The sequence below is a fragment of the Microcaecilia unicolor genome, chromosome 3 (genome assembly GCF_901765095.1).
Source record: "Microcaecilia unicolor chromosome 3, aMicUni1.1, whole genome shotgun sequence".
Lineage (NCBI taxonomy): Eukaryota > Metazoa > Chordata > Amphibia > Gymnophiona > Siphonopidae > Microcaecilia > Microcaecilia unicolor.
Window position 1 is genome coordinate 400,393,453 of NC_044033.1, and position 26,867 is coordinate 400,420,319.

The 26,867-nt window shown below is 41.1% G+C and overlaps 1 protein-coding gene and 1 long non-coding RNA gene across 2 annotated transcripts in view; one reads left to right on the top strand and one right to left on the bottom strand.

Moving 5' to 3' along the window:
- Nucleotides 1-361: 361 nt before the first annotated feature.
- Nucleotides 362-18,918, bottom strand: LOC115467062. The gene is made up of 3 exons (XR_003941638.1): nt 18,841-18,918; nt 12,314-12,316; nt 362-371 (listed from the first exon to the last, which is right to left on the bottom strand). It is a non-coding gene; the product is annotated as an uncharacterized LOC115467062 (long non-coding RNA).
- Nucleotides 14,955-26,867, top strand: part of LOC115467061 (cysteine-rich venom protein-like) — a 129,871-nt gene continuing 117,958 nt past the window's right edge. Inside the window, exon 1 of the mRNA XM_030198736.1 lies at nt 14,955-15,030. The gene's annotated coding sequence lies outside the window, so the exon portion shown is untranslated. The remainder of the gene's footprint in view (nt 15,031-26,867) is intronic.

The window sequence follows — 26,867 nt, forward strand, 5'->3', positions numbered from 1 at the left end:
AAAGACATATAAGAAGATACTGGAGGATCTGAATATTTATGTGCTAGAGAAAACAAGACAAAAGTGATGTGATACAGACATTTAAGTACTTGAAAGGTATTAATATACAAACAAACCTCTTCAAGAGATATAGGGGCAGTAGACTAGAAAACATGAATTACGGTTGCAGGGAGGTAGACTTTAGAGTAACATCAGGAAATACTTTTTCACAGAGAGGGTAGTGGACACTTAAAACACCCTTCTAGGAGAGGTGGTAGAATAAAAACAGTGATCAAATTTAAACATATGAGAGATAGACATGGGATACCTAAAAATAAAAAAGGATGGAAATACAGAAAACCCAACCTGATAAGGACCGGGGTTAGACATCCCTGCAATATAGTAATCTATTTATATGTAACGACTTACAAGCAGATCTTTCATGCAATATAGAACATATTTGAAAATGTATTTATTGAAATATCAAGTTCATTTAAACTATTCAGACACAAGAGTGAAAAATAACAATATTTCCATTTTCAGATGTCATCTCTTATACCACTTCAACATACAAGCAAGGATACATGTTATAGATAGTTCTGAATTATCACTGCTGTATCTTATATTTCTAGCACATCATCAGTAAACTCAGCTCTTAGTGGGTGCTCGGACAGGAGATGGGGATAATTCACCAGTGCTAGCAAGGACTGGGTTATTATTTGGAGACTGAGTTTCTGGGGGGGAAAAAACAGTATAGTAAGACATATAACTTGACATAGCTGAAATATACAGAAAATACTGGGTATTTACAAAATAAGAAAACTGTATCTCCTTTCTCTCACAGTTTTGTAGATCGTTTCTCATGTTTGTTGTAATTGCATTCATCAAGCTGAATCCCCTTTTGCAACCAGCACTGGAAGCCTAAAACATATCCAGTACAAGATATAACTGTTTCTGTTGCTAAAACTTATTATACCCTGAAACATTTTTGCAACTGAATATTTATTCATTTTACAGCGCTTATATCCCACAATTTCCCACCACTGGCAGGCTCAATGTGGCTTTAAATAACAAATAGATGGTTACAATAAATGGAAAGGGTTAAGCAGGGCGGAGAGGTAAGGATAAGGAAATGGGTCAGTCCATAATGGCAGCGTCCTGAGGTTAGTGATGCTGGACAGGATCTTGGGGTACACTTGCTCAAATAAGCAGGTCTTAAGCGACTTCCTAAAAGTCAGATGATCCTGAACCGTTTTCACTGATTTTGGTAGTGCATTCCACAAGTGAGTACTGACCATAGGTAAAGGTGGAAGCATACATGGTTTTATACTTCAGTCTAGAACACGCAGGGTAATGGAGGGTTAAGTAAGAACGGGCAGTACTGAGTGAGTTTCTTGGCGGTAGGTGGACAAGGGCATCCATGTACGCTGGGACTGCTCCATAGAGAATCTTGTGGACTAGGGCACAGATTTTAAAAGTTATACGCTCTTGTACAGGAAGCCAGTGTAATTTCTCACAAAGTGGACTGGAACTGGTGAACTTTGACACTCCATAGATGAGTCGAGCTGCTGTGTTTTGGGCAGTTTGAAGCTTCTTTAGGAGTACGCCAGTGCACTCTGCGTAGATGCCATTGCAGTAATCTAGTCGGCTCAAGACTAACGATCTAACCAGATTGCAAAAAACTCCCCTTTGGAAATAAGGCTTCACTAGCTTTAGCTTCCAGAGAGAGGAGAATGCTTTCTTGGTGGTTGAGCAGGTATCAGCAGCTGAAATCTTGAATACTGCTGGCAGAGTTTTTTTTTTCCAAAATAAGTTCCATTTTTGGCTAAACAATACTGCACTTTGTTTAACAACCTCACAGTAAGCTGTGAATGTCCAAAGGTAACATGGTCATTATGGCAAGGAGAGGCAAACCAGCTTTATCAAACATAGACCAATTTTATTTTTTAATCCTCATTAAATTGGCAAAGATATTTGACTTCTAGTTAGTTTCTCATCTTAGTTGTAATTGCATTCAACAAGCTGAATTCCCTTTTGCAAACAGCACTGGAAACTTGAAAAGAAGTTATAACTGTTCCTGGTGCTTTGTCAAAGTTAATATGTCTGGAAACATTTTTGTGACTCCACTTTTATTTTTTAAGACATAAGCAACTGAAATCCTAAATACAACTGGCAGAGTTCCTTTCCAAAAGAAGTTCTGTTTTGGCTAAAGAATACTGCACTTTGACAATCTGGGAGTAAGCTGTGGACGTCCAAACTAAGGTAACATGGAGGCATATTTTCAAAGCACTTAGCTTTCCAAAGGAGAGGCAAAACAGTCATTATAAAACACAGATCATTCTTGTTATTCGTGGTCTGGAAATCTTTTGGTTCAACAGAGAAGAAGTCAAAAGAAATAGCCATCAGAATACAAATTATTGATAAAGCAGCCTTTTATAGTAATGCATAATAGTGTGTCTGTATCGTCCTATTGTTCAAATGTTCAATTGCTGTCCTACATGTTTCAGCAACAGGTGCATATATCAGCGGTAAAATCAGGTTTTGTTTTTCATGAGGACAACAGTTACACCATAAAAGAGGGCACTCAGAAGTATCAAGAAGGACCAGTATGCACTGCTTCAAAACTTGCCCAGAAACACTTATTTTGGTAAAAAGGCTGCTTTATCAATAATTTATATTCTGATGGCTGCACTGACTATATTTCTGGCTTGCTTCTCTGCTGGACTTACAATTTGCTATGACCATTTTTGTATCTTTCTTTCTTTCTTCTAGAAATCTTTTATCCATATGATCTCACAGTCACAAGTCAGCTTAATGAACTGAAGAATGTAAGATGTGTTAATAATTTCTGGCATCTGTCTTTCAGTGACAACCAGTGTTTGAATACTTTGTAGAAACATATTCTCTCCACTGTTTTTGTATGATTTAATTCTTATGAACATGTCCAAATGTAACTTTTCCAGCCTGGTTTGAGACTTTGATTTTATACTATTCTTCAGACTGAGTCCATGTTCACAGTCAGTGCTTGATGCGAGAAAGGTCGCACTGATATCTAGAAGAAGTGCTAGGTTAATGAAATGTACATTATTCAATGCAAATCAAACCACATCTTTGAAAGTCTTCATCAAACCACATTTTATTTTTTCTACAGTCAGAAACCTTAAGTCACGGTAATGATCCATAACCTTCTTAAACACCTCATCAGAACTGTCAAAGAATGAAGCAAATCTGGAAACTAGCATGGCAAGCTCTTCTTGCCTGAAGTCAAAATCTGACATTTTGATTTAGGCTGACCTCTCAAAGACTTGCCATTCCATCAACTCATTTTCAGGAAAATGAGCCTCTAGATGCATACACAGCCATTCAATAAATCTTAGTATGGAACTCATGTTGATCTTATGCTCACTTATCATCTTCACAGCTTCTTCATTCCAAAGCATATTTTCACTCAGGTATTGGGCACTAAGCTTGCTGATCTTTTCTCTTTCAAAGTAAAATGCCTCAATGGTTGTAAGATTTTTTTGCTGCAGAAGCTTGCACAAGTCTGCCAGTTCACCAACAGCTTCTTCAAACACAAACAAAGTGGTTAGAAACTATGGATCCATTAATTTCTCCAAGCAGTATTTATTGTCTGGATCGTTAAGCAGGTGTGCCTGTTTTTTGCAGTATCTGGCTAAAACTGTGATGTTTCTTATCAACGATCATAAATCAAAGTGTCTTGAGAGTCATCTCATTTCATTTAGAGGTCTAAAGGCAACAGACTCACATTCTAACACTTCTGCTAATTCACTAAACTAAGCTTTCTTTACAGATGATTTGATGTACAATGTATAAATAGTTCTACGGAATGTTTAATGTCAGCCATTAAAGATATGTGTTTGCAAGCATCTTCTATACCTAAATCTTTACAATGACCTATACAGTGTTGCTCTAGCATATGTGGAACGCAGCAACACCATTTTTCCTCCCTAGCAACACCGATGTACCATCCGAAATAAACAAACATTTTTGCATGTTCAGCAAGTTGTCCTTATAAAACTTCTTTATTGCTGATACTATTGAAGTACTATCACATGTAGTTAAACCTACAATTCTAGCAAATGCTGTCTTGTAAACACTGTTGTCATGAAGCCTAAACTTTGCAAATAAGTTAAACATTTTTGTTATCGGTTTGTGAGTGCTGCTGTCTGCCATGAACATATAGAAACTAGCACTGCACAGTTCATTCATGCCATCATTCTTAACTACATTATTAACACACTCTACAAACTCAAATGCATAGTTTTCATTGCGCTAACTTTCAGAGACTGATGTATATTTTGCCATGTGGTTTTTACTTTCAGGGCTGCCAGGATGAAGGTGGCATAGAGCTGTATAGCAGAGACAGTGCTGTGGTTCAAGTGCTTAGTGGTTGCTTGAATACAGGAGGAACATTCTAATGTTGGTGATACTCAGGCCATTAGGAGGGAGCTGTGACAGTTTGAAGATGTATGTACATGTATGTGCAGTGACATGTAAGGGGAAACTACATAAGTATTGCCATACTGGGACAGACCAAAGGTCCATCAAGCCCAGTATCCTGTTTCCAACAGTGGCCAATCCAGGTCACAAACACCTGGCAAGATCCCAAAAAAGTACAAAACATTTTATACTGCTTATTCCAGAAATAGTGGATTTTCCCCTAGTTCATTTAATAATGGTCTATGGACTTTTCATTTAGAAAGCCATCCAAACCTTTTTGCTAAGCTAAGCTAACCGCCTTTACCACATTCTCTGGCAATGAATTCCAGAGTTTAATTACACGTGGAGTGAAGAAACATTTTCTCCGATTCATTTTAAATTTGCTACTTTGTAACTTTGTCGCATGCCCTCTAATCCTAGTATTTTTGGAAAGCATAAACAGACGCTTGACATCTACCCGTTCAACTCCACTCATTATTTTATAGACCTCTACCATATCTCCCCTCAGACGCCTTTCCTCCAAGCTGAAGAACCCTAGCTGCTTTAGTCTTTCCTCATAGGGAAGTCGTCCCATCCCCTTTATCATTTTTGTCGCCCTTCTCTGCACCTTTTCTAATTCCACTATATCTTTTTTGAGATGTTGTGACCAGAATTGAACACAATGAACCACATTCATTAGCCAGTGAGCTGTATGCCTAGCCTCTAGTGTTGTGAACTGGCTCCAGATTCACCTATCAGGATATCTGAAGTCCAGGTGTCATCCCATTGCATACAGGAGTAAGCAATTCACATTTCAAAAATGGATTCTCTAAGAAAAGCAAAAGTACAAGTCATAGCATGAAATGGGCTGACATCTGGACTGTAGGCAGCAACTCTGATAGGCTAATTTGGAGCCAGACGGCAACCCTACTCCACACCTAGCTATCCCCACAATCACAGCCCATGTGGGGATTGAATGTGTGCCATTGTCTATCCTGCAAAAACCACAGGCCCACATGCTTACAGTTACCTATAGATAACAGGTAAATTACATACATATAATTTCCTCTGCATGTATCCATACTTTATTATAACATTTATATTTATTATTTTTTAAAATTTGTACTGAGCATACTGTTTTTTTAGTATTACATTGTCACTGAACATTCAGTTTTTATGTGTTTTATCTTTCATGTTTGTTTATACTGCACATGAGCAACTGCTTATTGTGTTTTTATATGTATTATAACTTGCATGGACACCAGCCCATTATGATTTTATATGTATGATATTGATGCATTTTTGTTTAATTTTATTTAGATTACATTTTAATGTTTTTAGTCAAAACCCCTGATGCAGGCACTGAAATGCCAAAACATGGCCCATATCATGTCTTTTCATTAAAGGACTCTCAATTGTTCCAATTGACCCTTTGTGCTTCTTTTTTGTGCTGTTTTTGCTTATGTGCTTTTGGACCCTCTCTTTTTCTACCCAAAACAAAAAGATAGACATTTTTCTAGTTCAAAAATCGCTATGTTTATCACTTGATTTTTGGACGTTGTTCCACAAAACGTCTGAAATCAGATTTAGACACCATATCAAAAAAATGCCCCTTTATATGTCTTTCAAATTGAATCTGAGTTGGAAGAAGTGATGGAATCCTGTGCAACAGGAATGGATCCTCAGAAGCGTAGCCAAAATTGGGTGGCGGAGCAGGTGGGGGAAGAGAGGTTGGTGGTTGGGAGGCGAGGATAGTGGAGGGCAGACTTATACGGTCTGTGCCAGAGCCGGTGATGGGAGGCCGGACTGGTGGTTGGGAGGCGGGAAATACTGCTGGGCAGACTTGTACGGTCTGTGCCCTGAAAAAGGCAGGTACAAATCAAGGTAAGGTATACACATATGAGTTTATCTTGTTGGGCAGACTGGATGGACCATGCAGGTCTTTTTCTGCCGTCATCTACTATGTTACTATGATGCAGTTTTTTTCTGAAGGAAAGAAAGATTCTAATTGTAGTGTGGCATTTTATTAATGTTATTGTATAAGCTGATACTCATTTATATAGCAACCTACCTCTGCAAAATTTATTAAACAAAAATATTTAATGTTAAATTCCATAGTCTGGTGTGAGTTAATTGGGGAAGATAGGAAGTGGTTAAAAGATCTGGCAAGGAGGGAGAGATAAATTGAGGGGTCTTTTTACAAAGGCGTACTAGCTTTTTTAGTACATGCTAAAAATAAGCATGTGCTAAATGCTAGAGATGCCCATATATTCCTATGCCAAAGAGTCAATCCCTGGTATAATAAAGTAACAGATGCCTACAGAATACACTTATACTCTGCAAAATTATACCATGAAAGATTTATAATTTGAAAGAGGCAAGGAGAGTTCTCTGATATCTTGCATTTCATTTTCAGTTTCTATTACTATGACAGATTTTCTACATAGGTCTGGAATGTGTTTGCTTTTTGCAGTGTTTGTTTAATGGAGCTCTGAAGGGGTTCCCCCCTCACACTTGTCTCCCCCCACCAGTCCCTGCTACCATGGGAGAAATTGTGTCATGGGGACTTATTTTAAAATTTTCCGCCCAAGGACCATTCAGTCCTAGCTACCCCAGAGAGCAAAATGAGTTGAATAGTGAAAGCTCAAATTCAGATGTAGTAGTGGGAAAGAGAACAATGAAAACAGAAAATCAAGGTTCAAGGTTGTATTTATTTGATTATCTGCTTAGGGTCAGACCATCAAAGCAATGTACATAGACTAAGCAACAGCATATAACAATATTACAAGCTGAAACCAGGTGTAATTCCTGGCACCCAATTTGTGTACACACACTCAGTATTCTATAACACTGTACACAAATTTTAGAAATGCTCCTAATGTGCCCATTCACATCCCATGGCCATCCCTCCTTTTGGGTTGAATGTAATGGGATTTGGGTTCACATTGTTGTAGAATAGCATATATCAAGATATGCACGCAAATCCAAATTGGTGTCAGTTATTAGAACTAATTAGCTCATTAGCCAATTTTGTTGGGTGCACATCTTGGATTGGCACCATATATAGAATTCAGGGGTTAGACTATAATTATTCATTTAGATGGAACATTGTCAAATCAACTAATTAAACTCCCAGAAACTGGTACAGAGCACAAGTAAACTTATAAAAACATTCTGTTCAATCTCAGGTGTCACATTAGTGAGAGCAACATAAACTCCCTCCACTACCAGACACTGAGAAATAACACATAGAGGAGCATAATCGAACGTGAACGCCCATCTCCATGGGCGACTATCTCCGAGGACGGGTCCGCGAAGGGGCGGGACAGACTGTATTTTCGAAAAAGATGGGTGTCCATATTTTGTTTCGATAATATGGTTGGTGCCGGGCAAATGCATTGGATTTGGACGGATTTGAGCTGGGCGGTATCGGTTTTCAGCGATAATGGAAACCGAAGGCACCTAGCTCAAAAACGAACAAATCCAAGGCATTTGGTCGTGGGAGGGGCCAGGATTCGTAGTGCACTGGTCCCCCTCACATGCCAGGACACCAACTGGGCACCCTAGGGGGGGCACTTGTAACAATTAAAAAAAAATTAAAATACTTCCCAAGTCCATAGCTCCCTTACCTGGGGTGCTAAGCCCACCAAATCCCCCCCCCCAAAACCCACTCCCCAGAACTCTACACCATTACCATAGCACTTATAGCTGAAGAGGGGCACCTAGATGTGGGTACAGTGGGTTTTGGGGGCGGTTTGGAGGGCTCCCATTTACCAGCACAATTGTAACAGGTGTGGGGGGGATGGGCCTGGGTCCACCTGCCTGAAGTCCACTGCACCCACTAACAACTGCTCCAGGGATCTGCATACTGCTGTGATGGAGCTGGGTATGACATTTGAGGCTGGCATGCAGGTTGGTAAAAAAAGTTTTTAAAGTTCTTTTTTTTGGTGGGAGGGGGTTAGTGACTACTGGGGGAGTCAGGGGAGGTCATCCTCGATTCCCTCCGGTGGCCCATCTCTCCTTGGCTGATAAACACGCCCCAGTCCCGCCTTCACCATGCCTCTGACACGCCCCCATCAACTTTGTCCGTTCCCGCAACAGACTGCAGTTGGAGGCGCCCAAAATCGGCTTTCGATTATACTGATTTGGGCACCCATGAGAGAAAGGCGCCCATCTCCCGATTTGGGTCGAAATATGGGCGCCTTTCTCTTTCGAAAATAAGCCTGATAGCCTTGTAAATACACTCAAACTGCAGTAACCCTACCTATAAAAGTCAGCACTACAAATATTCTAAAACTCCAGTTGGAAATAGAACAACTGTACATAATCAACATATTAAAAAAATTCATCTGTAGTTTCAAAAGGAAACACAGACCTGTCTCCTAGTACAAGAAATAAAGACTACAGATTAGAATCAAATACCTAAAGAAAAAATGAAATTGAACACCTAAAAAGCTAGCCTGTGAGCAGTGGAATGCTGAAAAAACCCCACAGAAAGATGTTTCTTCCTGTAAGAACAAAATACAAGAAAACTACATTTTCAAAGCTGACATCTTATTTCTCTAAATATTAAAAATCAATTTTTTTTGTGTCTTTTTTGTCTGACCATTTTGGATTTTTTGTTTTGTTTTTTTGTTTTGTTTTCCCACTTAGGCTGGTCCTGGTCTGATTTTACTATATCCTGTTTTTGGTTTTCTCCTAAGTCCTTTTCCAGGATCTATTTTCCATTTTCTGCTTTTCACTTTTCATCTTCGTCCCTTCTTCTCATATCTTCTCTGACTCTTATCCTTCTGTTTCATTTTTTTCTCCATTTCTCTCATCTGCTTTTTTTCAACCTATCTGTAGCTAGATTTTAGTCTTCTTTCTCCCCCCCTTCAAATCCTCAGTCTCTGTCATTCAGCTACTTAAATTTTTCTTACTTCCTGCACTTACCTCTCTAGTTCTCTCATTCTCACCTGTCTTATTCTGCCCCCAGTCTCCTATTTCCTTTTACACACTTTCTAGTCTCGCACTTCCAGCCTCTTTATTCATTGTCTCCCCAGCTTATCTGTCTCTGCCTCTCATCTCTTACCAACCTCAGCTCCTTCTCTGTCATTCATCCCCTCGACAGCTCCAATCCCCTTTATATTTTATCCTTATTCAAGCTCCCATTTTCCCTTTTACTGTAACCATGGTTAAACACGGTTGTAAAAAATGCTCACCAGGCCTGAAGGGCTGTCAGGTTGAGGAGGGCTGCTGTCTGCATCCCTGGGGTGGCTGTAGAGGGAGACTTCCGGGCTGTTGTTGTCTCCTAGCTGTTGGAGGCTGACTGGCTTGGGCCATGGAGAGAGAGGGAAGGTGTGGGTAAAGAATGCCACCAGTGTGAGGTCTGCCAGGTGCAGATGTGCACCTTTGTGCACATCATGATGTTAGCATGCATGTGCATGCACTCGGCTGGTGCTGGCTCATGCTGAAAGTGAAGGAGGCTTTTAAGGGCTTGAATTGTACTGATGCAGGAGGCAGGTTTGTGGCCAGGTGAAGGATAACCCAGGAAGGCTTCCCCTGAATGGATTTAGAAGAAGGCTGCAACCTGAACCCAGAAGTGTACAGTAGCAGGGTGCACCAGCTCATCAAAAGCACAGCCATGAAGCTAGAGCAGAGCAGATGAGAATTATTTGGTGTGTCACATCTAACAAACTGAAAACATAATGGGAGCCTTGATAATGTTTAGTAACCTGTACCAGATTCCTTCCTGGCCTATTACCAAAGTGGTGATACTGAAACTTCCTATACAGAGCATCTTTTGGGACTGCTCATGAATAAGTGAGTTAAGTGCAGCCCGGGTAGCCAAAAAGGCTTCATAAGCTGCCTGAGCAGGACATTCCTAGCTTCCTATAAAGAAGCACAATACCCTGAGCAATTTGTCTTTTTTATGTGTGGCCATCTAAGCAATAACATTGCCTCTAAGGACTGCCTTGGCAGTATCTCAAAACAATTGTGGGTCCTATTCATGTTGTCCATTAAAGGAGAGAAACTTGTGTCATCACTGAGACAAATAAGCCTGAAAAGCAACATGACCCTGTAGTTAAGAAAGAAATCTCCAGACACCAGCTACTCTATCATGTTCCCCCTCTCCCCCAGTGGCATTCCTAAGGGCGCTGACACCCGGGGCGGATCGCCGATGCGCCCCGCCCACCCCCGGGTGCAGCGCCCCCAACCCCCATGCAGCGCGACCCCCCCACCCCGGCGAAAGAACCCCCTCACCCCCAGGTGCACGCTGCTGGGGGGGTGCCACGCACTGGTCAGCGTCATTCGTTTCCATGCTCCCTCTGCCCTGGAACAGGAAGTAACCTGTTCCAGGGCAGAGGGAGCATGGAAACAAACGACGCTGACCGGCGCGCAGCACCTCCCCCAGCGGCGTGCACCCGGGACAGACCGCCCACACCGCCCCCCTTTGGTACGCCACTGCCCCCCCCCCCCCCCACACACACACTTCTAACTGCTTCCGGATGAAAGTGTGATCAGACACTTCATGTTGTCCAATCTCTGCATGTTGCATACCAGAAAATAGCACTGTGAAATAAGAATATAAACAGTGCATGACCACGTGCCATGCACTCACTCACAAGAGATGGATGTATTCTCTCTCTCACCCAATTGCAGCAATCTCCAAGGATCCACAGCCCCAGGGCTGTGCACAGATACCAGACATCCCCAACTGTGCTAGGGTCCTCAGGGGAAGCCCTCCCACCAGAACGATTCAGCTAGGGGTCAAGTACCAGATCAGTAAAAAAGACTGGTCGTAGACATTAGGGGCATATACCACTAGCAAAGAAAAACTCACTTCCTGATAAATGATCTGTAGGAATCCCTGAAGAATCATAACACATTTCTTTCACTACACAGGGCAAATGATTAGAAATCAGAACTTCCACTCTTCCCTTTTTGTGTGCGGCTGAGGAATAATAGACCTCCCCTACCCAGCCCCTTTGTAACTTTTGGTGTTCCTGATCAGTGAGCTTCGCTTCTTGTAAGCACACTATATCAGACTGATGATGTGTCAGTAGGGTCAGTATTTTGGTCCTCTTGACAGGGGAAGAAATCCCAGACACATTCCAAGACAAGATATTTAAAGATCCATCACCCCAAACTGTGAACAAATTGTACAAAGACAAGTGTCTATAACAGATTTCTACCTTTAGCATCCCAGTCACCACCAGTGTCCAAACAGTCCTCTACAAGCTGAGCATAGCCAGACAGATAAATCCAGAGATTTGTAATCAAAACTGAGAAAATAAAGATTAGAACCAAACACAGCAAGCATAAGGTAACCACAGTCCCCTAACAGACAATAACCTTCCACCCATTCTATCCCACATCCACTCCCTATTCTCCCATGCCCCCCAACCGTACATACTCACAAATGCCCGGCACACCTAGACAAGCCAGGAATGCCAGTAGGTCATGTTAAAGACAACTCACAGGGCCCCAACCCTTATTGACCTCTTTCTGTACAAAGACACCTGCATAGTATGCAAATAGTGAATGAACAATATATAGATACTAGTAAAAAAGGCCCGTTTCCGAAACCAATGAAACGGGCACTAGCATGTGGGTTTTTTTTGTGTGTGTGTGTATGTGTAACAGAGTTATTTTGTGTGTGTGTGAGTGTGTGAGGGTGCGGTGTGTGTGCAGGTTGTTGATGTGTGTCTTTTTTTGTTTTGTTTTGTTTTCTGCTTGGGGGTTGGGGGATGTGGGTGACGGCTTGCCTGAGGACGGGGATGGTTGTTTTAAGTTGGCGGAAGGGAGAAGAGCACGGTCTCGGGCCGTCGGGGGGGTGATCCGGTATGTTTGGGCCATTTCAGGCTGGCTGCAGGGGAATGCTGGAACATTTATGCGCTGCAGGAATCAGCACCGTCTTTTTCCGGGTGCTCGGGGAATCCCCGAGGTGGGAGACTGCTTGCCTGAGGCTGGGGATGGTTGGGCACGACCTTGGCCGCTTCGGCAAAAGGGGAAGAGGAAGGGGGTGGGAATGTTACCTGCAGCTGCCTGAGAAACCATGTATTCTTTGTTTGTTTTGTATTATTAGTTTGCATTTCTGTTGAAGAAAGAGTGGATGCCTTTCGAATGATGGAGGTGGTGCGTCGGTGTGCGGTTGTTTCGTTAGTTTGGCAGCCAGTCTCCAGCGATTCCTAGGCAGGGAAGGAGTACTTCTCCCCCTTCCTTGTCGCTGTTTGCTGCTGGCTGGGTCGCGGGTAATCCTTCCAGCTGGGTCGCAGCTTGTCCTGTTCGCCCACGTCCCAGATGGTGACGGGCACGTTGTTTTCCGGCTCCTCTGACTCCATGTCAAGCGATCCCAAATATAGTCTGTGCTATAGGCCCTCTGGCACTCTTCAGTACTGGCATTAGGCATTTAAAAATCCCCCCCCCCCCAGTCTATTTTTGCACATACCCACAGCAGGAATATTCTTCTCTCGTTCCAGTGGTGGTTCTGTGCTCTCCGTGCTGCACAGATAATGAGCCATTTTGCTGGGGAATGCTCCTCCCTTATTGTCACGTAGTTTCCTCTGATTGGTCCGTCTTACGTTGCCTAGTGTTGCCTGGGAACGGTATTGTGATGGTCCTTTGTGTTTCAGAATGTTGAGGGTGTTTTTTCTGATTGGTCCGTCATGCGAGGGCGGGGCAGAGAGACATGGTCAGTGTTGTGGCTTCACCACCATGAATCCATGAACCCTTCAGTGAGTGACTGAGTGATTTCAGAACGTTGTCTTCAGAATGTTGAGGGTGAGTTTTATTATAGTAGATGTGGTAGAAAAACATATAGAAACATGAGCCATACAGAATGTATATCCGGATGAGCTCAAGTGGCATCGCTCCCAGCAGAGTGTAGCGTGTTTAGGAAGTCCTGTGCTGCCGTGAGCATGTTGAGAGCCCTCCACGGGCCCTCATGTTCCACTTTTAATAAAGCGGAATACAAGAACATGAAGTGAATCCTGTTTTCCGCCAATGCAACACAGATGGGGTAAAATTGTTTGTGCTAGTTTGTCAATGCTGGTGAGAAATCCTGAAAAATACGGACAGGTTTATAATCATAACAAAAAGAGTCTCATTTTGCTTTATACATGTGGAGAATTTCCATCTTATGGACATAATTGTGTAATTTAAGAATAATAACCCCAGGGTGTCTATCTTGTGCACCTTTCTGACCCAGTAGATGTGCTCTCTCTAATCTCAAGGGACATGGGCCCGCTCGCATAGGAAACTCACGCTCCAGCCAACTCTCCAGCACTGTAATTAGTTGAGAATCTACCACAGTCTTCGGGTTCTCCATTAAACGGAGATTACCACATCAAGAACAAGTCATGCTGCCTGAGCTGTGCTTTCAGGGCATCTACTTCTGCAATTCCTGCGTGTGAAGCATTCTCCAGTGAGGATAATCTCTGCTCAAGTTCTGTTGTTCGCTGTTGAGTCTCAGTAAGCAATTGCTCTAAATGGGTGATTTGACCCAAAAGCATCTTCAGTCAGGGACCCAGCACTCTGGTGACCGCTTGTGTAAGACCCGCCAAGGCTGCCCCCATAAACTGCGTGACACCTGTGGGCACTAACTCCTAACTGACATTTTCTCTTCCGGGAGTTTAGTACGAGCGCGGTTCATTTTTTTCACCTAAGACCGACATCTCACCACTCAACCACTGCAGATATTTTTCCACATACTCTCTGCTGCTTTAGGTACTTTACCGCACTCATCTGACCACAATTATAGAGGAAATTAATGCTGAAATAACGGTTGGGGCCACAGAGCTGGTTTGACTAATGTCCTTCCACACTCACAGCATCACGTGACCTCCAAGCAGCAATAATTTAAAATGTATATGAACTCCAGGCACTGCCATTCTCCTTGAGGTACCCCTCCCTCCCTTAGACATGACTCCATGTAATGTTGGGCTTAGGGTAGTATAGGAAGATTCACTTGTTTCAGCATGAGAGAGAATGGGGTGAGGGGTAGCTACCATCTTTAAGCCAGAGAGAGAGAGAGAGAGAGAGAGAGAGTGTGGGTGTGTGTGTGTCTACAATAGCCCTTCTGGGGCTAGCCAAACAGTGTGTAGGGTTAACTGATAGTTTCCTTTAAGGAGAAAGGTAATAATGAAATGTGTAATGGATTTGTACTACAGACAATATTCTTTAACATATTAATAAATGGGAATGGGCTAATGAGTGAGGTGATTAAATTTGCAAATGACACAAAATTATTCAGATTTCTTAAATCACAAGCTGAACAAATACGTTGGCAGTTTCCAAATAAAGTTCAAAAATACGTTGTACTCATTGTCTGCAGCCACTGGCATTTTCAAAGGGAACCCCCACATAGGTGACGCATTTACCATATGACGAAAGCATTAGCACCCTTCATTACATAGATCTCCATAGCCAACTGAATTCAAAATATAAGCTGAAAGTCTTAATACTTCATATACATAATTTTGTGATCTGCTCTTATGTAAACTTTACTCAGAACTTACAACACATGACATCACTGTAAAATCAACAAAACAAGACACACAAGTCCTACATATATCTCTTGCACCATTCACTTATTGCAGAACGCCTTCAGTACCTGCCAAAATTTGAAAGGTAAGAATTATGTGTTATGTAATACTAGAGTTTTGCTCGGTAGGATATACTTAATGGAGTGTTTATTGGATATGCCCATCATGTTGTGAACTAAGACTTTTGGACAGTCTGTCATTATCATATGTGATTGCAGAAAGATTTGGATTCTTAATTTTTCTTTACACACTATTCTGTGTTGCATTTTCTTTCATCTGACTGTGCTTATTTCAGTGCCAATAGATCAGTGCAAGACAAAATGTTTCCTCACCTGGCAAGTGAGAACCAGAATAAACACATTAGTAGACATCAAGCTGGGACAATGAAAACAGGATTAATTTCCAAAGTAAAAAAAAAAGCATAAAGTTTATACAGGGTAAAAGTTATCAATGTGAGCTACTATTAATACAGGTTATTTTACTGTTAGCTCCAGTTATTAGTAACTAGATCTCATTGCATAAAAAGGGGACCTGTGCTAAATAGCACTATTTAGTGGTAAAATAAAACATCTTAACAGTAGTCCATGTTGATAACTATACCCCAATTAATATACAAATGTAATGTATAGTATTTTATATCATCTTTGTTTCTCTTGTGTTCCATAAGTAGTACATTATTTGTTTACAACTATTGCATTGCACTGGACTTCACATAAAAACTCCCTGGTACACATCTCACCGTTATCCCCTTATATTGTATGGTGAGCCCTTCAAAACCTGTCAAAGACTTACTGTACCCAACTATATACCGCTACAATAGCCCTTGTGACTTCAGGTGTCCCCTAAATGTGCGTACAGTGGGGTTTTGGTGTGTGTGGGGGGGGGGGGTAGTGGGGGGGAGGTGATACTTTCCACCACAAGTGTAACAGTTAAAGTGGGATATGAGCCTGAGTCACTTTCTCCACAGTGCATTGCACTGCCCACTAGGGCTACTCCAGGGACCTGCTTTCTGTTGTGATAGGACTGGCCATAACATCTGAATGTGTCATAGAGGCTGCTATGTACTGTTTCTTTCACATCTGTGGAAGGGGGTGGAAGGGGTCAGTGATCACTGGGGGAGTAAGGGGGTCATCTGGTCATTTAGGGCACTTTTTGTGGCTTAGTTGTTATTAAAGCATAGCTCAAAGCTTCTTAGTTTTAGTCCTGGGTGTTTTGGTTTTGTTCTGTTATGGCAGAGAAATGTCCAAGTGTTAAGAATGCCATAATACAACCCCCAACATTCTCCTTGTGATTTGGATGCACTGCAGACAAATTGCATAGATAAACATCTGCAACATAGGTTTCAAAAATAGATATTTGAATGTTTTGGCAAGCAGAACATCCAAATGCTGCTTTATGCCACTTTTTAAATGTTTTTCTGTTTTGAAAATGAACCTCCCAAATAAATACAAATGTTTACCCTGTGTATATCTTTAATAACCAGTGCTTTAGTGACTATAGGTGTGTTAACTACATAGACAGTAATAAAGTTTCTGTCTATCTATCTATCTATCTATCTATCTATCTATCTATCACGGACCAAGAAAGGGATCTAGGCGTCGTTGTTGATGTTACGTTGAAACCTTCTGCTCAGTGTGCTGCTGTGGCTAAGAAAGCAACTAGAATGTTAGGTATTATTAGGAAAGGAATGGAAAACAAAAATGAGGATGTTATGATGCCTTTGTATCACTCCATGGTGCGACTGCACCTCAAATATTGTGTTCAATTCTGGTTGCTGCATCTCAAAAAAGATATAGTGGAATTAGAAAAGGTGCAGAGAAGGGCAATGAAAATGATAAAGGGGATGGGATGACTTCCCTATGAGGAAAGGCTAAAGTGGCTAGGGCTCTTCAGCTTGGAGAAAAGACATCTGAGGGGAGATATGATAGAGGTCTATAAAACAATGAGTGGAGTGGAACAGGTAGATGTGAAGTGGCTGTTTACGCTTTCCAAAAATACTAAGACTAGGGGGCATGCGATGAAGCTACAATGTAGCTTACACTCAACGTGTAATTAAACTCTGGAATTTGTTGCCAGAAAATGTGGTAAAGGCGGTTAACTTAGCGGAGTTTAAAAAAGGTTTGGACGGCTTCCTAAAGGAAAAGTCCATAGACCATTATTAAATTAAGTAGGGGGAAAATCCACTATTTCTGGAATAAGCAGTATAAAATGTTTTGTACTTTTTTGGGATCTTGCCTGGTATTTGTGACCTGGATTGGCCACTGTTGGAAACAGGATGCTGGGCTTGATGGACCTTTGGTCTTTCCCAGTCTGGCAATACTTAGGTACTTATCTATCTATCTATCTATCTATCTATCTATCTATCTATCTATCTATGGGTTGTTGAAATCAGGATATATATATATATATATATATATATATATATATATATATATCCTGATTTCAACAATATTTGTAATGACAGTCCACAATGCTACACGCTGGAAAACTGCTTTGCAGTTTCATTACAGCACTATTTAAGGGATCTTTCTTCATGTCAGGTGGTACCTTCCAAAAGGTGGATAAATTACTTTCAGACTCACAGTTAATGTAATATTCACTCCTGATGCAGGTATAATGAACTTGAAACATACTGGGCTGGATATATGTACCTTGAACAATCTTTCATTTTGATTACCTTTTAATAAAAATTCAATTGAGCCTTTTTTGAGCTGCTGGACTGCTCTTTTTATTCCCTGGTTTTACCCAGATGCTGACCTCATTTTTAATTATGCTAGCAGCAAAAATGAACCACAAATACTACAAAAATTAAATTTAAAACCAGAGATTGTCAAATTTGTTTTAAGAGAACCAGAGGCCAAAAGCATTCTGCGGCCAAACCTACTCTGCAAATTTCACAGAGGTTATTATACAGTCAACCTCAAGCCCTTATTAACCTTTTTCCTGCAAAGGTGTTCTGAGCCAAGCTAACCATTAGCCATGACTAGGCAGTCACCTAGGGCAGCAGCTTGTAGGAGGGGAGCAAAAAGGAACTGCAGTCAAAGTAAACAGTAAGGGGTCTTTTACTAAAGCTTAGCTTGAGTTATCTGCAGCAGGGCCCATAAGAATAAAATGGGCCCTGCTGCAGATAATTCGAGCTAAGCTTTACTAAAAGACCCCCTTAGTCCTTACAGCCACACAAACTCAAAGAACTATCAGTGTGCATTTTACCTGCTAAACAAATTTTAATATTTAAAAGTATGGGTAGCAATTCTATAAAGTAGTGGCTAAATTAAGGATCCACAAAGGATGCACCTAGTGTCAATTCTGTAATGACATTAGGGCATGACTAACCCCTTATAGAATACTACCACAAATCTAATTTAAAGTGCCAAACTTTAGGTGTGATTGCTTATGCCAGGTCAATGGCTACTGTAGGTTGGCGCCCCTATGTATGCATTGCAAGATGCACAACTGACAGTAATCTGTAAATTCTGCACATTGCTAAACAGAACACCCATGATATATCAATACTCTGCCCATGGGTATGTCCCACTTGTGATTAAGCATTAAGGGCCAGATTCTGTAAATGGCATCTAAAACCTAGACATGTCCAAAAATAAGCACTTAGCAGTAGAATAGCACATAGGGCTGGGGAGTGCACGTGTGTAAATGTAGGTGCATTCCCCAGCCCTATGTGCTAACCCTTTTTATCTTTGGTTCAATAAAATGTTAAAGTCTTAATCATTTAGGGGCCCTTTTGCTATAGAATAGTTTTTCTCTGGTTGCTGCAAATCCTTTATCTCTAAAACACTACCTAACACTAAGGGGTCCTTTTACTAAGCTGCAGTAAGTACTAATGCATGCTTACTGCAGGGTAAAAGGCACTTCCACGGGGCATGCTCAGGCATCCTACGGTAGTTTTGTGTTTGGTGCGTGCTACCCATTTGCTAAAAATAGAAAATATTTTATAGTGCTGGGGGCAAAGAGTAGGCGTACCCAATGCTAATTGGTTAGTGCAATGTATATCACCATTTGCTAATCGACTAGCGCATGGTTAGTGGGGAAGCCCTTACAACCTAGATAATAGGTTTTGGTGAGTGCTCACACGCCAGTGGGGAAATTAGCATGTAGCCATTAATAGACACAATGCAAAACAAGGCCATTTTACCACCACGCTAAAAGTGTCTTCAGTGCATGAGAAAGCCACGCACTGAGTATAGCACTGGCCATTTTAAGGCAGTTTAGTACAAGGGCCCCCAAATGGAAAATGGGGCCATTTTGCCACCATGTTAAAAGTGGCCTCAGCATACAGGAAAGCCCTGCACTGGGGACAGCACTAGTCACTTTTTAGAAGGTAATTTTCAAACTGTGCATTTTGGTACCATGTCACCTATATTTCACCTCTAGTGTTTGCTTCAAAATGAATACATGCATGTTTCATTGTACCTTACACCTGCTTTTTCTGAGGGTACGATTTTTTTTCTGAAAATAAGCCCAGAGAATTGAAAATGTCATCTGTGTGCACAGTTTTTCTCTCAGGATGTAAACATGACTCTAAAAGTGGTGGCTCTTAATGTGACTTAAATTGTGCACATTGAGAAGAACTTGGGCACTTTTAGTTGTATTGGAAGACAGAAGATTTTAAGATAGTTAAGGGGTAATTTTATTTGTGCACAAATGTTTTGTGTGCATTAAACCAGGAGTGTCATGAGCCAGAATCATGCCTCTGCATCATACCCCTTAGCACCCCTACCCAACCCACCACACCATGGCAAAGCAAGGGAGATATTGGATAGGGAGTGATTTTTGAATAACTGTTTCTGTTGCACCCTGTGCTGCTTGATGGTTTGGGATAGTCCTAAATAAAACATCATTGTATGTACAGAAATACATGCTATAAAATGATTTCATGGTATGTACACATAAAACTATATGCTCCAGATGTATGTATTCTTTTTTTTTAACTTTTAAATAATATAAATATTAACCAAAAAGGAGAAACAAAGTGGTTTCCAATATAAACATTCATGAAATGCATCACACATACACATTAAAATTAACTGTTCTTCCTTGTTACCAGCAGTATAAGAGAAGGGAGATATGATAGAGACATTTAAATACCTACGTGATATAAATGCAAAGGAGGCAAGTCTCGAAAGGAAGCTCTGGAATGAGGAGGCATAGGATGAAGGTGAAAAGGGATCGACTTAGAAGTAATCTGAGGAAATACTTCTTCATGGAAAGGCCTCCCGATGGAGGTAGTGGGGGCGAACACTGTATTTGAACTTAAGAACGCTTTACGTAGGATCTTTAAGTGAGTGAAAGAGAGATCAGATGGCATGGGTGGACAAACTGGATAGGCCATATGGTCTTTATCTGCCCTCTCCTCAAGTTGCTTCACTGGCTCCCTATCCGTTTTCGCATCCTGTTCAAACTTATTCTACTAACCTATAAATGTACTCACTCTGCTGCTCCCCAGTATCTCTCCACACTCGTCCTTCCCTACATCCCTTCCCGTGCACTCCGCTCCATGGATAAATCCTTCTTATCTGTTCCCTTCTCCACTACTGCCAACTCCAGACTTCGCACTTTCTGTCTCGCTGCACCCTACGCCTGGAATAAACTTCCTGAGCCCCTACGTCTTGCCCCATCCTTGGCCACCTTTAAATCTAGACTGAAAGCCCACCTCTTTAACATTGCTTTTGACTCGTAACCACTTGTAACCACTCGCCTCCACCTACCCTCCTCTCCTCCTTCCTGTACACATTAATTGATTTGATTTGCTTACTTTATTTTTTGTCTACTAGATTGTAAGCTTTTTGAGCAGGGACTGTCTTTCTTCTATGTTTGTGCAGCACTGCGTACGCCTTGTAGTGCTATAAAAATGCTAAATAGTAGTAGTAGTATTACTTCATGTTTCAGTATTTCGATCCAGAGACTCTCATATGCATTGTGGGTAAATGGTCTTGCTGCAATTTTATATACCTGCAGCATTGGTATGGTGGATCATAACAAGTTACTGTTTAAATGATCAGAAATAGGTCTTTCTAATGTTGTGCTCAAGTGATTTAGTTCTTTTATGAAAAATAGATTGCACCATGTATTTAAAGATGATGAATCTTCATTTGCTTGCCATCTTCTATGTGGTGTTCCATAAGGGTCCCCTATATCCCCAACCATTTTTAACGTGTATATGAGTTCCTTAGGATCTGGTGGTGGGGCGGGGCACTGGGAAATTGCTGTTCTCTTATGCCAACAATATTTTTATTCTAGTTCCTGTTGATCAGAATATATTTGGGTCTGTCAGTGTTATTAATGATTGGATTTAAAAAATAAGAGATCAGTCTTCATCATGCTCTCTTAAACTTAAGGCTTATAAAACTAAAATTCTCTGGTTTAGTTTGAATATAAAAGATAAACTCACACAAAAATCCACTAACTGAAAAATAACTTATTGAAAGTTGTTTGGAAAGGAAGGAAAAGCCTCAAAAAGCTCAAAATCTGAACAGATTTAAAGAGCTATATGGATCCAATAGATCTCTTATTCATCACTGGCAAAAACCTTCCAAAAAAACTTTATATTATTTCTGTATCTTTTACTTACTTTTATCAATTATTTCAATATTCATTATTCAACATTTGTGCTGCAAAAACAAAAAGGCACTTATCTTAAAAAAGGCTCATATAAAGTACAGGATCAGAGCCAAGCTGACATTCATTGAGCTGTCCACACCCTATCTTTAGTTTAAATATAAACATTATTCCAGACTGTATACCAGTTTTTTACAGGTAGTCCTGTTGTTGTGGAAAAGGTTTCAAGATTGTTAGATGTATTGTTAGATTAATTTTTGAGTATGGGACCTCAGATTCATAATTTGATTAAGAAAACTTTTTTTAACTTAATTCCAATAGTTTGTTCTTGTTTTACTGATGACCATCCTATATAACAATTCTCACCTCCAATATTCTGAGGCTGCCTGGAACCGTGGATCATGTTGGAGTAGATAATAGTGATGTCACACAACCCACACCAGAGTGACCAGAGGAAGGGAGGGGGCGGAGCCACGATACAGGGAGCAGCGAATCAGCACAACACGGGGAATGCACAGCAGCTGGAACAGAAGCCTCTCTCACACAGTCACTCTCACATACACTCTCTCAAACATACACACTCAGAGGAAAACCTTGCTAGCGCCCGTTTCCTTTCAAACAGAAACGGGCCTTTTTTTACTAGTTTTAGAATAATTGTCCAGCTGCTGGTTCCTTATTTACTGGACTATTGTAATGAACTTTATTCAGACACAGTGAAACTCTTAAGCTTCAGTTGATACAGAATGTGGCAGCCTGTCTGATATAATGGAAATCAAGATATAATCATGTATTTGCTCATGTCGACACATCTTCACTGGTTATCTTTTAAGGCCAGAATTTTCTTTAAAATTTGCTGTTAAATCTTTAAACTTTTCTGAGGACATTCCTGTGAAATTTTACCCTCATATGCAATTGTTGAATTCAAATGGTCATTGTCATAGTAATCATCATCTCGTACTCTGTTTTCAGTGGATGATTTGAAGTTTAAGTCTTGTCATGAAAGTTCATTTGTGTATCAATCAGTAAAACTTTGGAATTCTTTGCTATTAAAAATTTGATCTAATCCTTTTTATCTTCAGTTCAATAAAATGTTAAAATCTTATTCATTTAGAGGCCCTTTTACTAAAGAGTTGCTGCGTAGCAACAGGATTGCCATGCGGAAACCTGGAACTACCGCTGGCCCATCACAAGTCCTGGAAGCAGTTCTAGCCCCAACATGAACCATTTCTGGTGCTAGCAGAAACATTGGAAAAAATATTTCTGCAGGGGGTAACCCAGAGGTAATCGTGCAGCATCACATGCTGCTCAGTTACTGCTGGGGTAGCGTGGGATCCCTTACCACCACCTCAGTGGGTGGCTGTAAGTGTCTGCCCCCCCTCCCAAATGGTGTGCATGGCAAAAATGGCCGCTGCTGCTAGCGCTGGGCCCCTTTTACTGCAGCTTAGTAAAAGGGCCCCTAAGAAAATATCTTTTAATGTAATTGCTTAAAATGTGCTTGTTTTTACTTCTGTTATAATTGTATTCCTGACATTGTTATTGTTCAACATCTTGGTGATGCATTTCCACTCTGAACTCTATTTTGAAGATATAGTAGGTTTTAAATGCCTAACACATTAACATATCTATCAAAGCTAGAGTGTAGTAAGCTATGTATGGGCAATGCCGCTGCACAGGATACGAGGGAGCCAGGAACACCAAAACCGTTCAGCAACACAGTGGGTAGGATGGGAGTGCTAGGGGGTATGTTGCACAGGGCACGTTTCAGCTCAATACGATCTTTTTTATACCTGCTTTGTAACTTTGTGCAGGGGCCTTGAGCAGGCAATTTTCTCAAAACACATAGGCACATATGTTATCTTTATAAAATGTGTATCTCTCATCTTAAAAGAAGTGAAGGCTTGAATATTACAAAAAACTCAAAAGCAACTTTACTGCATGACCATTAATACAAAACCAAAAATTGGCCATTTTACTGCTGCATTAAAAGTTGCCTTAGTGCACATGAAAGACCCGTGTGAGAGTGCACTAAGATCTCCTTTTAGCGCTGCTTTGTAAAATGACCCCCATTGTCTTTTCTTTTAAGTACACTAATAGGGGATGTTATAAGCAACCTAATTTACTGGAGGACTCACTAATTTGCAGTAACTCAATACAGCAGGTTAGTAACACCCACGCTAATGAACAATACTGCTTGCATTCAACCTTGCAAGCTGCATTAATTTTCCTCATTGAGAGCCCTGGACTGCTAACACATGACTTGATGCTCTTAGGGGGCCATCTTAACGAAGGCAAGATAAATGGCTGTGCAGGTCTCCTCCCTCATACTTCTTGGAAAAAGGCATGAGCAACCCTTGACCCCCCTCCCCTAACAGAAGGCACTCACAAGCCCAATCTCCCAGAAGACTCCTACCCAAGATTTGGACAGTCTTTGCTGGCAGGGGATTGAAGGTGGATGTCACATTTTGAAAATATCTGGCCCCTTTCAGATGCCCCTTGAATATCGGTCCATGTTTTTAGCAGCCTGATGCTCCTAGAGAAGAAAAATAATGCAGTGAAGTTGAATGCAAGCTGAATGATTTGTTTTGCATAATAAGGTGTTTTGAATACATTTGCATGTTTTGCATCTTATTATTTTATATCATCTATTATGGTAAACTAATTTGCATTATGGTAAAAAAGCTCATGATTTTGCCATTTATAGTAAGGCTGTTGGATGATTAAAGATTTGTAATCACGATTAGTCTCACAATTAAAAACTTAATCTTGAATTAATTGTAATGAAAATGATTTAGAAAACCTACTTCCTTCTCCTCTCCTCTTTGCTACTCTACTCTCCATCTTCCCAAGTCTGATATTGGTCCTTCCTGCCTGGCTACTCTTTCATGTCCCCATATTCATTGGGTCCAACATTGCATCTCACATTGTACCTCCAACCTCCCCCTGCTTGCAGTCCAGCATCTATCTCTCTTGCTTCCCTTCAACTGTTTTCTAAACTTGCCTGAGTTGGGGGCAGTGCTTGCAATTCAAGCAGCCACCAGCCCTAACAGTCTTCCTGCAGCTACCCCTACTTTCATGGAAACAGGACATTGCATCAGAGGAGGAAGGGGTTGATGCCTCCTTCCCTGCTTACTGGGTTACACTAGCACATTAATCCACAGTCCTAATTTACTGTAACATGCATTAAGTGGCAATTATCATGCATTATTCCCTTAATACATGTTAGTAAATACTCCACTTTTTAATAGCACTAAATATTGCCCTCTAAAGTAACTTGTATTTATAGGAACTGTTTTATTAAAATCTTTTTCCATCAGACACAAATTGGGAGAAAGGTTTTCGTGAATCAGGTACCATACTACTTTTTCTGAAATATACACGCTGCAGAAGCTACTATTAACCTTTATCTAAGCAGAGGAGTTCAATTTTTATACTAGCCAATTTATTTTCAAAGCACTTAGGCTTACAAAGTTAAGTGGAAGGGCATTTTCAATATGACATCTAAATCTGAATTTGGACGTTTTACAAAAAATGTCCAAATTCTGAACAGGAAAGAAGGTCATTTTCAACAAACAAAAACATCTATCTTTTTCTTTTGAAAATACTGTTTTGAAAAACATTTTGCGATTTGGACATTTTGTTTTTCAGTCAATTTTCGAACAAAAAAATGTCCAAATGCAAAACGCACAAAATCAAGTCACTAGGATACAAACCATAAGAAAAGTTTCAGTCACAGGAAAGCAGGTCGATGCTGGGGTTTCTGGTGCCCTCCTGCAGCCTATTAGTCAGTGCCCCCTACCCATCCAGGGGTGAGGTCACTATGGCTCTGCCCCTACAGTAGCCACACCCTACAGTAGTCATATCCCTTTTACTAGTCATGGCATATATAAACAGGCATCACTGAAAATATTACACCAGTATAGAAGAAGAAAAATTACTTGTTTTTTTTTCATTATAAATAATTTCTGTAAGCTGTTACAGCTCCAGTATACCCAAAATGACACAAACCAAATTAGCATACAGATCAGGAATTAGGAAAACAGTCTTGCCAAACCAGAAACAATATGTTATCAAAATCTCAGAACCAAACAAACAGATCACTATTCAGACACAGGTCAGAGATAGCCCCTCTTCAAATTTAACCTGAAATCCTAAGAAGCTAGACTCTGCACGCAGCACAATATCAGAAATAAAAAAAAACAGAAACAAACACATGATTATACATTGGAAAATAAGACAGAAGATGTAAATTCTAAAATTTGACATGTTTCAAACACTAAAATGAAAATACAATTATTTTTTCTACCTTTGTTGTCTGGTGACTTACTTTTTCTGACGCATGCAGCGTTGAACATCTGATACAAAGAGACAGTGCGTTTCCAGGGATTCCTTTCCACTTATTTCTTTACTTTCCTCCCTTGCCCTACATCCATAGGTAAAAGCTGGGTCTTCCATGTACTTGACTGGATAAGGTATAGAGTGGATCCAGGTTTTGCCTATTTTCTCCATCCACGTGCAGTTTTTCTCCTCTTTTCCTTTTCCCTCATCTCCACTCAGTATGCATCTCCTTCCTCTTTCTTCCCTCTCCTCCATCCATGTCCAGCATTTATCCTCTCTCTCCTCCCCTCCATCCGTATGTATTTTTCTCTTTCTTTCCTTCCCTCCATCCCTGTTCAACATTTCTCCTCTCTTCTCTGCCCTCCACTCCATCCATATCCAACATTTCTCCTCTCTCCCATCTCCTCCATCCATGTGCATTTCCTGCCTGTCTTCCCTCTCCTCCATCCATGTCTAGAATGTCTCCTGCCCTCCCCTCCATCCATCCATGTTCAGCAACTCTCCTCTCTCCCCTGCCCTCCCCTCCATCTATCCATTTATGTCCAGCAACTCTCCTCTCTTCCCTGCCTTCTCCTCCATCCATATCCAGCAATTCTCCTCTCTCCCCTGCCCACCCATCCATGTCCAGAAATTCTCCTCTGCCCCCCCCCCCCCCGGTCCAGTGATTTCTCCTCTTTTCTCCCCTCCCATCCATCCAGTGATTTCTCCTCTCTTCCCTGCCCTCCCCTCCCAGACCAGTGATTCTCCTCTGCCCTCCCCTCCTATCCCATCCATGTCCAGTGACTCACCTCAGCCCCCACCCACCCCCCTTCTAAGTCCCTGAGTTCCAGTTCCAGCCCCAATCCTCACCTACCTGCCCTCAGCTTCCCACAACAGCCCTCCTTTCCTTCCTGGTGCCTTGATTTAAAGCTTTTATTTTACCTCAAATCACAGCTTTTACCTCCTCAGTGCATGTAATGGTTGTGGATTTGCTTGTGTATTGTAAGCTCTGCATTCTGCCTAAAACCTTCACCA